General features: G+C 39.1%; 1 long non-coding RNA gene across 1 annotated transcript; it reads right to left on the reverse strand.

The window, feature by feature from the left end:
- Positions 1-3,733: 3,733 nt before the first annotated feature.
- Positions 3,734-5,576, reverse strand: LOC124865377. Its single transcript, XR_007037560.1, has 2 exons — positions 5,155-5,576; positions 3,734-5,057 (listed from the first exon to the last, which is right to left on the reverse strand). It is a non-coding gene; the product is annotated as an uncharacterized LOC124865377 (long non-coding RNA).
- Between the last annotated feature and the right edge of the window lie 6,329 nt (positions 5,577-11,905).

An 11,905-nucleotide genomic window follows, 5' to 3' on the forward strand; every position in this document is an offset into this window, starting at 1 on the left:
TTTCATGAGCTGTATGCCAAAATCATCCGTATTAAGACAATAAAAGACCTGAAATATTTCAGTTAGTGTGCAATGAATCTAAAATATATGAATGTTAAATTTTCATCATGACATTATGGAAAATAATGAACTTTATCACAATATGCTAATATTTTGAGAAGGACCTGTATGTTTATGGTCATTATCCTACTGAAAAACTAACCTCCATCCTAGATGTCTATGCAATCTCTAAGAGGTGTACATTCAGGATTTTCCTGTATTTAGCTCAGTCCATCTTCCCTTCAACTCTGGCCAGCTTCCCTGTCTCTGCTAAAAAAAAAAAAAAATGTCACATGGTTTTCTTTCAAGAAAGTTTTTCTTCTTGATCCTCTTCCACAACTCTCAGCTTTGTGGAGTGCACAACTAAAAGTTGTTCTGGCAACAAATTCTCCCACCTAACTGTGGATGTCTGCAGCTCCTCCAGAGTTATCATGGGCGTCTTGGGGGCTTCTCTGAGTAATATTATTCTTGCATAGCCTGAGTTTGGATGGTGGCTGTTAGGGTTTGAAAACTTTTGTATTGTTTATCACTCATGTCTGCTCTAAGTGCTTTTCCCTCCTACATGCCACAGAAAGGAATATGTGGGAGGCGAGTGAGTTATGATTACCAAGTCCTCACTCCCTCTCTGTTTAAAATCAAGACACATGAACCCTAACCTTTCTGACCCACACAGACACACACACACACACCCTGAATGTTTGTTGAACTGTGTGTGAACCAGCATGTATGAATAGACAGGGGTGCCAACACTTTGTAGTCTGTACTGCAGAGCTACCCTTGCAAGTAAAATTGACTGTATCATTCTTGCCTCTGAGTTGACTAAATAATACCTAACAGTGGCCGAACCCTTTCTATTGTCAAATGATAGATTGATCAGGGCTCCATAAGATATTTAAAGCTTAGGATATTGTTTTATAAGCTTTATCCCTGACGTGCCTTAGGTGTCCCTTGTTCTTAGTGAAGCTGTTTGCTCACTAATCTTCTCTAATAAACTTGACTTCACAGAATAGCTGGATTTATAGTGAAATTAAATAGCACAGAGATAAACTCTGTTTACTAATTAGGTAACATCTGAAGGCTCTTAGATGCACTCCGTTTTATTTAGGTGTACCAGAGTCGAGGATAGTGAATACAAACACACACACACCTCTTAACAGATATATTTTTTTTCTTTAATTACTTTTTAGTAGTCTATCACAAAAACTAAAATTATTACTTTTAGGTTTATGATTGCAATGTTACATAATGTGGAAAACCTAAAGGGGTTTGAATACTTTTGCAAGGAACTTTATTCCATGCTGAGTGATTAACAAATATTATGCAAATATTTCTATTGGTCCCTGGAGCTCATGACATCAAATCTTTCCATCTGTCTTCAAAATACTTTGAAACAGTGAACAAGGCAACACACAAAATAAGAAACGACCTCACCTATTTATCTACCATTTATGCAGAATAAAATGCAAATTTAATATAAAATATCCATGAGAAAATCCTGAAACAGGTTTTAATAAATCTATAATTCCAATCAAAGAATCCTCACAGGTTTTATTATTCCAAATATACATAAAAACATCATATTTAATGTCATAAAACATTCAAGATTTTCTGTACATGTATTATGTAAGACCTTGCTGCTGTAGAGTTTACAGATAAATAAAATAATTTATTACAATTTCTTGAGCTTTGAAGTGCTTACTCAGCTCTTTCTGTGATGACAGATGGAACAAGCAGGACTTTTTAGGTCAGCAAAATGTCACTCGTTACACAGCTTCAACAACCCTTTTAGAAAACATTGTCCTTATCAAAGGCCAGTGGAAAATACATGATAGTGGGCAATTTTTATAAATGTGAACCGTGCCAAATAGGTTTTTTTTTTAAATGTCACATTTAACTCCCTCAAAATCCTGCCTTACGTGGGGTCACATGGCAGTGCAGTGGCATTTTAAAGGCAGAGATATAATAAGACTCTCAGCGAAAATAAGCTGGAACAGGTTGCTGCTTTCAAGGTCTGTAACAAATTGTATTTTTTATTACCAGTTACTTTCTGTCCATTCTCTTCATATTAAATGCCAGAATTAATTACAAAAGTTCATCTTGGCTTTTCAGAAACTGAAATTATTTCCAAGAATGACTCAGTGGGAAGATAATGAAAGCAGAGTCTTGTTTTGATGTTTTTGTGACAAAATAAATGAATCAATTCTCAGAGTCAGCTAATTATCTGTGAATGTGTAAGACCTAAAATGTTTTCTGCTTTATAAAAATTATTTTACTGGTTAAAAAACAGCTCAAATCCCTGGCAATCTGGAAATCATTCACATGTCTGGCAACAGTTTTTTAAGCTGTCTGTATTTGGCTTTAGTGTGATTTTATCTTAAAAAATAAACTGAACTCATTTAAGCATTCAAACACTTAAAAATGCTGTTTATCACAGTGTGAGCAGATAAGAGGACGACTGGGTAATGTATTTGAGACGAGTTTATCCTCTGTGACTAATCTGTCGAAAGTTTAACACAGCTAAAATTATATTTAATAACATCTGATAAGATTCAATGTCGTATGGTAATACATGCATCATTGCCAGATGGTGCTGGGAAAAAGTGTTTGTCCCCGTTACTGATTTCATCAGGTTTTTTCTGTCCTTATTTATAATTTTCAGGTCATCAAAGTTTTCAAGTAAAGGCAATCTTAAAACAAAGTTTTTAAATTATTTTATTTTTAGAAGGAAAAACGCTATTAACAACAACCTGACCCTATGTGAATAAATAAAGGCCCCCTATGCCCTATAACTGCTTGTACCACTTTTGGTGGTGGATATAACTGTCTGAGTCTTTTAAATCTCTTTGAAGAAATTTTGACCCACACCTCTTTGCAGAATTGTTTTAATCAGCAACATTGGAAGGTTTCTTGTGGGTGAACTGTCTGTCTGAGGTCATGTCACAGCTTCTCCAAGGGATATGAGCCCAGACTTTGACTAGACCACTCCAAAACCTTTTTTTTTTTTTTCATTTTTTAGCCATTTAGAGTTGGGCTTGCTTATTTACTTTAGGACATTGGTATGCTGCATGACCCAAGAAAGCTTCAGCTTAAGGTCTTATACTGATGGCTAGACATTGTCCTTCATGATTTTTTTGGTAGAATAACATTCCAGCAGAACTTATGGTCAGTGTTGGTTTTCAGCTTGGAAATCTCCCATTAATTGCAGTTTTTGCCCAATCTTTTTCCTACCACTGATGAACACTGATAACTGAGGAAAGTGACTACTGAAGGGCTTTAGATGTTGTTCTGGGTTCCTTTGTGACTTTCTAAGTAAGTCATTGCTGCACACTCAGAGTAATTTTGGTAGGAGAGCCACTCCAGGGAAGGTTCACCACTGTTCCATGTATTATCCTTTTGTGGATAATGGCTCTCATTGTGGTTCGCTGGACTCCCAACGCTGCAGAGATGCCTTTGTTACCCTTCCAGTTTTCTCTTAAGGTGGAATAAATGTTTCATATAGAGCCAGACTGTATTTACTCAGCTTATTTTTATCTAATATTAAAATATGTTTGATCTGCAACATGTAAGTATGGCAAATAAGCAAACATTTAAAAAATGTGTCAGGGAGGAAATACTTTTTCATGCTGTAAGTAAGCCATTTGCACACTGTATAGTTACATGTATGAATCAATAGTTTAAAAAAAGCTTTCCCATGACAGAAATTTACAGTGAGTTTCTGAAAATAAAGCAGATTTATTATATTAGAAAATGCTGTTATGTTACAGCTATCTCATTCCTTACTTGTGTGTGAAAGATATAGAAACCCTCAAAATTAGGCCAGCACATCCATATAAAATATACAAAAAATACATGATGCCTTTAATAGCCATGCAAGAGTACACACAAGAGCCCAATCAGTGAGATAAACATTAAATAATTGACATGAATCTTTAAAAGGAGAATGTTTGGTAATCTAAAAACAGTTTTCCATAAAGGTTTCTTCCAGAGCAGGTTGTGAGCTGAATGTGAATAAATGCAGCTGTAAAACTCAGTTTTTAATACAGGTGCAGTTGTGGCAGTGATGCAAGTGTTATGTATGTAGCCTCAGCAGTTATATTTTTTTTAATTTCTCTGGTATAGATATGAAGAAAAGCAAAGGTGGATAAAGTAGGACATCATTTTAAATCTTCCTGTACTGTAATTGCTGTGGCTTCTCATAAAAATTTTGGTGCATTTTCTTTCTACTTTGTATCATCTTGTACTGTTTCTTAATATTAAAACTGAGTTGTCCATTTTTCTTTTCAGAGGTGACTATGAAAAGAAATAGTCACACATGGAAAGTCATGTTTCCCATGAAAAAGAAGCAACGCCAAACAGGGATTGTTTTAGGATGCTTCAGTGAAGGCACAGCTTACTTTTTCTTCTCTGGGCAAAGTATTTTCCAAAATAAGTCAGAGGAAGATTTATTAAAGAAAATTATGATTCCTCTGCTGCCTGTCCTTGCATTTCATATAAAAGTCTGTCCCCAATTTTTGTCTTTGAGAAAAGATGTCTCCTTTGCTCTCCTTATTTTCACAAGGCCATTATTAAAAAGTGTTTCCCCCAGTGTGTTGCACAAGCAACAAAAAGCCTTGGATTTTTGCTGCACACTCTTACACATACTGAAGCCCCTCCACCACCACCACATCTCACCTTGATTATCAAGAAAAGCAATTATTTGTGGTGTAATATTCTTAGCGGTACCATCCTTCCATGTGCGGCCATTTTGATGCCAAGTGACAGGTGCATACTTTTCTTTGGAGGCAATTGTTGCCAATTGCTTCATGCAATCAGTCTGCTAAGTAGAATAAAAAAGGGATTTGGGTTTTACTCAGCTTCACCTGTGCACATTGTACAACTATATCAAAATACTAGCTCATAGTGTCTTGTCATTTTGTTTGCAATAGATCTGACCCACATACAGAGAACAATCTGGAGAATAGAATGAGTAAAAGTTATTTGGAAGATGACAATCAGGAACGTAATGGTCGAAAATCTCACTGTATGGAGAGAGGGGAAGAGGTTGAATGAATACAGGAAACGGAAAGTAAACGAAACTAAGAACAATAAACTAATATAGTTATGAGTTCGGCTTACTAGGTAGCTGTGGTCAGGACGCCAGGGGGGTAGAGAGATTCAGGATCCAGGTTTAACGAAGGTGAGTCCGTAGAAGGTTTCTTGGGTGCCGTTTTGTGTGAGCTCGGAGCGGACAGGAGTGAGTCCTGTGTTCAGATGTTTACGTTGGAGGGTGGACAGGTTACGCTTACGGCTTGATCCAGGAGACGATGGGAGCAGGAAACTGCCAGCTTGATGCGAATCCAAACAAAGACAGGAGATAGGATATGAAATCCACAGGGTGTAGATTGGCTTGATCATCCAGATTAATCTCCAGACGTAGTCAGTACACAGCAACCTAGAGCCAAAGGTTAGGCTTTCAAAATCTGTGAAAGGAGCAAAGACAAAGTTACACAAGGTCAAAGAACAAAGCATAAACTTAGTGTTTGGCTCAAGCTTTTACCACTGGTGGCAAAACACTCTGGCATCAAAGTGCCGGCAGCCTCCTGCTTAAGTACTCCTCAGCGTAATCAGTGGAAATAAGTCGCACCTGTCACTCAGCACACCTGAGAGCTCCAGCACCGTCTGAAAATGAGCACATGTAGCAAGCACAAAAACACAAACACAACCCAGATCCTGACATGTCTATTATAGCAGAAATAGAGTGGAAATGATTGTTTTCTTACAGACATTTTTCAATTAAAATGTATTTTACAATAAATTAGTTTGAATGTAATTATTCTGTACCAGAGACTAGAATGACAAGAAGCCCTGATTTTGCAACACAGAATATGTCACTTCCAAAAGAGATGGCCATGACTACATAGTACTATGCATATACTGTATGTCATGATTTGTTATTTTTACACATTTCTGACATGTTTTGGTTTTTAGCTCTGCTTTTCAGTCAAAAAGTATGAATCCAAATATCATAACTCAGTCTAGGAGAGAAAAAAGCAATCCAGCTGGAGGTATTAAAATATAGCCAATAAATGAGCAAACCTCCTTTCCTTCAGGCTATTTACAGCTCCTACGGCAGCCTTATGATTACGTTTATTTAACTTTTTTATTTTTTAGCTGCAGGTTTAAAAGTGCTGGAGGATAGAGGGTTGTTTGCTTGTTTAATCAGCCTTCCTCTACAATATTCTGCACCTTACCCAAGCCGGGCTGTCACAGGAGCAGAGCTGGTCTTAAGTCTCTGAGCTCTATCTACTTCATTCTCACCTCCCATAATAATGAGCACGAGATAGGAAACAGCTCAAACAAAGTGAAAGCAATGTGAGCTCATGTGAGCAGGTTTCATACTCCTATGCTGCAGGTTTGCTGTACTGCATTGATCATGTCTCGTTGCTATTTCAGGTTGGGGTGTTTATTTAAAGGCCATATAGTGGTATGCATTGAATACTTATGAAGGTTGTGTTTGCAGATCCTGCAGTTTAGGTGTCACTAATGCTTCTATGTTCTTACAAATGCAGTACCTTGCAAAAGTATGCATACTCCTTGAAATTCTTCCCATTTTCTCCACCTTAAACTTCTATTTTACTGGGATTTTGTTTGATAGACCAACACGAAGTAGCACGCTGGGAAAGATTTAGGAAAGAAAAAGTGAATGGTTTTAAATTTTTTTAAATCTGAAAAATGTACCCTGCATTTATATTCATCTCCACTGACTTTGATAACCTTAAATAAAATGCAATCAATTTTCTTCAAAAGTCACCTACATCTCACTGGTCACTGCTTAAGCCATCTTGCAAAAATGATAAGAGCGTGGCACAACTTCAGACCTACTAAGACATGGCCATCCATCCAGAATGGTTCAGATCAAAGCATATTCAAGTGTTAGAAGAATGATTAAGTCTAACTTCACAATGAAATCCAATTGATAATCTGTGGCAAAATGTGAAAATTCTTGTTCAAAGACAGCCTCAATCCAATCTGACTGAGCTTGAGCTCTTCTGATAAAGAGAACAGGTAAAAACTTATAGATGTGCAAAGCTGCTAGAGACATACCAAAAAAAAAAGCCTTGCAGTTGCGATCGTAGTGAAAGGTGGCTTTACAAAGTATTTATTCATAGGGGCTGAAAATATGCACAACACATTTTTCAGATTCTGAATTGTAGAGATATTTGCAAACCTCTGTTTTGTGATTATGCACAGATTCTGACAGTTCTATTGGTTTATCACATAAAACTTGACTTTTGATTTGTTCCTCTTTCATTTCTGGCTATAAATGTCAGTGTGGCTGGAGGATAAAGTCAGGTATGACCCAAATTAAAAACTCATTGCATTGCAACATTCATCACTCTTTTTTGTATTCCATCTAAAGCGGTTGAAGTTACTGGCAGCTGAGTAATTTAACAGAGAGTGAGTGTAATAAAAGGAATAAAGTTCCCTCCAACAAAAAAGCAGAAGCAGTGAAAGTCCATCCAGCAAGCCTAATGTTCTATCACTTCACTAAATGCACGCCGTTCTGGGCCTGTGTGCATTGCTATTCTGAGCTCACATATATTTTTAGTGACTTTTTGTTCCACTGATATTGAGTTTCTGCTGCAAACATACATTTCCCCTTCGCTTCGAAGAGTCAGCTTTTTTTCCTCTGAATGTCTCCTCCTCCTCCTCTGTGGTTTCACTCTTAAACGGCAAACCTTGGCTTCTTTGAAATACTTATAAGTTGTGAAATTTAGAAGCGTGTGTGGGCGTGGGGGGCGATGGGTACGCACAGCTTCATTTTGAGTGCACTGCAGTAGACATCTTCAAGGTCAAGCACATTTAAGATAAAATACAATGACTGCCTATTTCTAGCTCTAAATTTCCTCTTCTCAGACATCTTTAAAAATGTCACAAGGTAGCTGCACAGATATATTAATTAATTAGTGTTAAAAAAGACTTTAAAGAACTGAATTTCCACAAGGACTCCGTTTTCTGTCTTATTTAACTGCAGAGTAGAAAAAAAATGTCTGCCTGCATCTAAAATAACATGCTGAAAATATTAAACAAAACATGATGCTCTCAGTAGATGCAGCAAAAGATTATGTTAGAAAACAAAACTCTTTGAAGGAACTGTGCTTTATTTGTTCCCCTGAAGGCAGCAGTTCACCTTTTAAACAAGCCTGTGACAACTGAGGTTTTTGTTGTTGCCGCACTTCTTTTCCCTTGCTTTTTCTTTCTTTATTATTTTTTAGTCAGTCTGCTGATAAAAATATATCTGCCTATGGGTTTCAGCACACACCTTTAAAGTTGAACAGATGGTCAAGGCCTCCAGAAGCTGATAAACTCAGTGGGTGTCTAGACTACTCTCACACAGCTCCCCCTTGTGGTTGAAGAGGCCTGAACTGCATTTGATGTTTTAACTTAAGAGTTTAAATTGTGGAGACTTTCATGCGGAACATTTTACAGTTTAGGAGCAGGACTGAGCTATTCTCTATCCTGCTGAAGACCAACTCAAATGGATGGATGAATAAAATAAATTCATGGTCAAACTGACTGAGGAATCAAAGCAGATGCTACAGGCCTGCTTTGAATGCACAGACTGGACTATTTTTGAAACCTCAGCCACTGACTTAAACCAACTAACTGATGTGGTGACATCATACATCAGTTTCTGTGAGGACATGTGTGTGCAGACCAAGACCTTCTGCACCTTTGGGAACAACCAACCATGGTTTACTCCACACTTCAGGAATCTGCACAGGGAAAAGGAAGAAGCTCACCGCAGTGGAGATTGGGCGCGGTACAGGCAGGCCAGGAACAGACTAACAAAAGAGATCAAAGCAGTTAAGAGAAACTACAGTGAGAAGCTTAAGAACAGCCTTTCTACTGGTGACACTTCAGCTGTATGGACCGGTCTGAGAAACCTGACTGCCTACAAGAGCCCCTCCACCCATCCTGAACAGTCGTCGCCTGGCCAACCGTCTGAATGGCTTCTACTGCAGACATGACAAGAAGCCATTCACACCTCAAACCATCTCCTCCACATCCCATTCAGGAACACATTCCTCCCATAAAACAACCAACCCCCTACCATCAGATCCTCTGCCTGCACTAAAGATCTCTGAGGAAGATGTAAACAGGCTCTTTCAGCGCATGAAAACAAAGAAAGCTGGAGGACCTGATAACGTCTCCCCATCATGCCTGAAAGCCTGTGCACATCAACTTGCTCCAATCTTCACAAGGATCTTTAACAAGTCACTGGAGAAGTGTGATGTTCCCTCCTGCCTCAAACGATCCACCATCATCCCAGTGCCCAAGAAACCCACCATCCTAGGATTAAATGACTACAGGCCCGTAGCCCTGACGTCTGTGGTCATGAAGTCCTTTGAGCGGCTGGTGTTGAAGCACCTGAAAGACATCACAGGTCCCCTGCTGGACCCCCTGCAATTTGCTTACCGAGCAAACAGGTCGGCAGATGATGCTGTTAACTTAGGTCTACACTTCATCCTGCAACACCTCGACCGTCCAGGGACGTACGCCAGGATCCTGTTTGTAGACTTCAGCTCGGCCATCAACACCATCATACCAGACATCCTCCACCAGAAGCTCACTCAGCTCAACGTCCCAGCCTCCACCTGTCAGTGGATCAACAGCTTCCTGACGGACCGACAGCAGCAGGTGAGACTGGGGAGCATCTTCTCCCGATCCAGATCAATAAGTACTGGTACCCCCCAGGGGTGTGTTCTATCCCCACTCCTCTTCTCCCTGTACACTAATGACTGCACCTCATCGGACTCGTCCGTGAAACTCCTTAAGTTTGCAAATGACACCACTGTCATTGGACTGATCCAGGACGGTGATGAGTCTGCATACAGACAGCAGGTGGATCGGCTGGTACACTGGTGCGGTCAGAACTACCTTGAAATGAACCCACTCAAGACTGTGGAAATGGTGGTGGACTTTCAGAGAACACCACCCCCTTACACCTACCTCACCATCCTCAACAACACTGTATCGGCCGTGGACCACTTCAGGTTCTTAGGAACCACCATCTCTGAGGACCTGAGATGGTCTTCACACATAGACACTGTTTGAAAGAAGGCCCAGCAGAGACTGTACTTCCTGAGGCAACTCAAGAAGTTCAACCTTCCACAGGAGCTGCTGGTCATCTTCTACACTGCCATCATCCAGTCTGTCCTGTCTTCATCTCAGTGTGGTTTGGCTCATCCACCAAACCGGACAGGTCCAGACTGCAACGAATAATCAGGAGTGCAGAGAGAATAATCAGGGCTGACCTTCCCTCCATCCAGGACTTATACAGGTCTAGGGTCAGAAAAAGAGCTACAAAAATCTCTGCAGACCCCACACACCCTGCACATAAACTGTTCAGAGCTTTACCTTCAGGCCATCGCTACAGAGCACTGTTTACTAAAACCAGCCGCAACAGAGACAGTTTCTTCCCCCAGGCTGTTTCTCTGATGAACATTCAATAGAGTACAGAACAACAGCATACAGATGTTGCAAATGCAGCTTTTTTATTAGATATGTGTATATTGTACATTGTAAATTGTAAATTGTAAATGTGTATATTCTGTAATGCAAAAACAGAACAAAAGAGCAAAGTGTACCAGAGACAAATTCCTTGTTTGTATGTACGAACTTGGCAATAAAGCTGATTCTGATTCTGATTCTGAAATGGTGATGGTTACTTTTGGTTCACTTGTCTTATTTACAATGATTCTTCTGAAATGTAACAGTTATCTTAAATACCATTGTGAACCTATAAAGGCTATTTTGTCTGACCCATTCCTTTTATTATATGTGTGTATGAATGTAAATACAGTTAAGCCCATAATTCCAGCACAAAGTGTTTTTTACTGACAGAAAATCTTGTAGGTCTCACCTAAAAAATAAAAGACAAAGGGGCATTGAATTTTTATTTCTTGTATTTAATTTAGATTTTAACCAAGAGATTGTATATTTGATATTATCTACAGCCTTCTATAAAATAAATGCTAAATTCTTTATTGGTCTGTGTGTGTTTGAAAGTGGGATGAGTTTTGGTTGATTTTCACCCCCAGCCATCTCTTAGTTTAGCATAGAATAGTCCAGAAAAAAAAGAGTAAATATCGAGTGAGCAACAGTTGCGTGCACAAAAATTGTTTTTGAATTCATCCACCAGGGTAGAATGGACAAAAGGGCTGAAGATGAAAGCAAGGTGACAGAAGCTCCAAAAACACATTTGCATCAAGGAAGTGCAGCTGAGAAACCTGCAATAACTGTATGATACTATTATGCCAATATGGATTTGTGTTTGTATATACACTACTCACAAAATTAATAGCGCTCTCCTTGACATCTTCAGCATCGTTGGTGGCCATCGTTACTGCATCGACTTTCATCAGAGAACAGCACTGAGGCCCATCGGTCCCTCGTCCAGCGTGAATGCTCTCTGTCGCATGCAAAACAATGATGTCAAGGAAATATCCCCCACACCAATTTATCACTACCACCACCAGCCTGATCTAAAGACACAAGATAGCATGGATACATGTTTTTATACTGTTTCCAAATTCTGACCCTATCTTCTGAACATTAAAGTTGAATTTGAAACTCATCAAATTATAAATTTTTCCAAACTCTTATTGGACCAATCTTGTTTAGCCTGTGAGAATTGTAGCATCAATTTCCTGTTCTTAGCTGAATATGGGGCATCCAGTATGGTCTTCTGCTGCTGTAGTCCATCTGCTTCAAGGTGCCATGTGTTATGTGTTCTGTTCAGAGACGGTATTCTGCATACCTTCGTTGTAACAAGTGGTTATTTGAGATACTGCAGCCTTTTTAATCAACTTAAAAGTCAGAC

The sequence above is a fragment of the Girardinichthys multiradiatus genome, chromosome 3, assembly GCF_021462225.1.
Source record: "Girardinichthys multiradiatus isolate DD_20200921_A chromosome 3, DD_fGirMul_XY1, whole genome shotgun sequence".
Lineage (NCBI taxonomy): Eukaryota > Metazoa > Chordata > Actinopteri > Cyprinodontiformes > Goodeidae > Girardinichthys > Girardinichthys multiradiatus.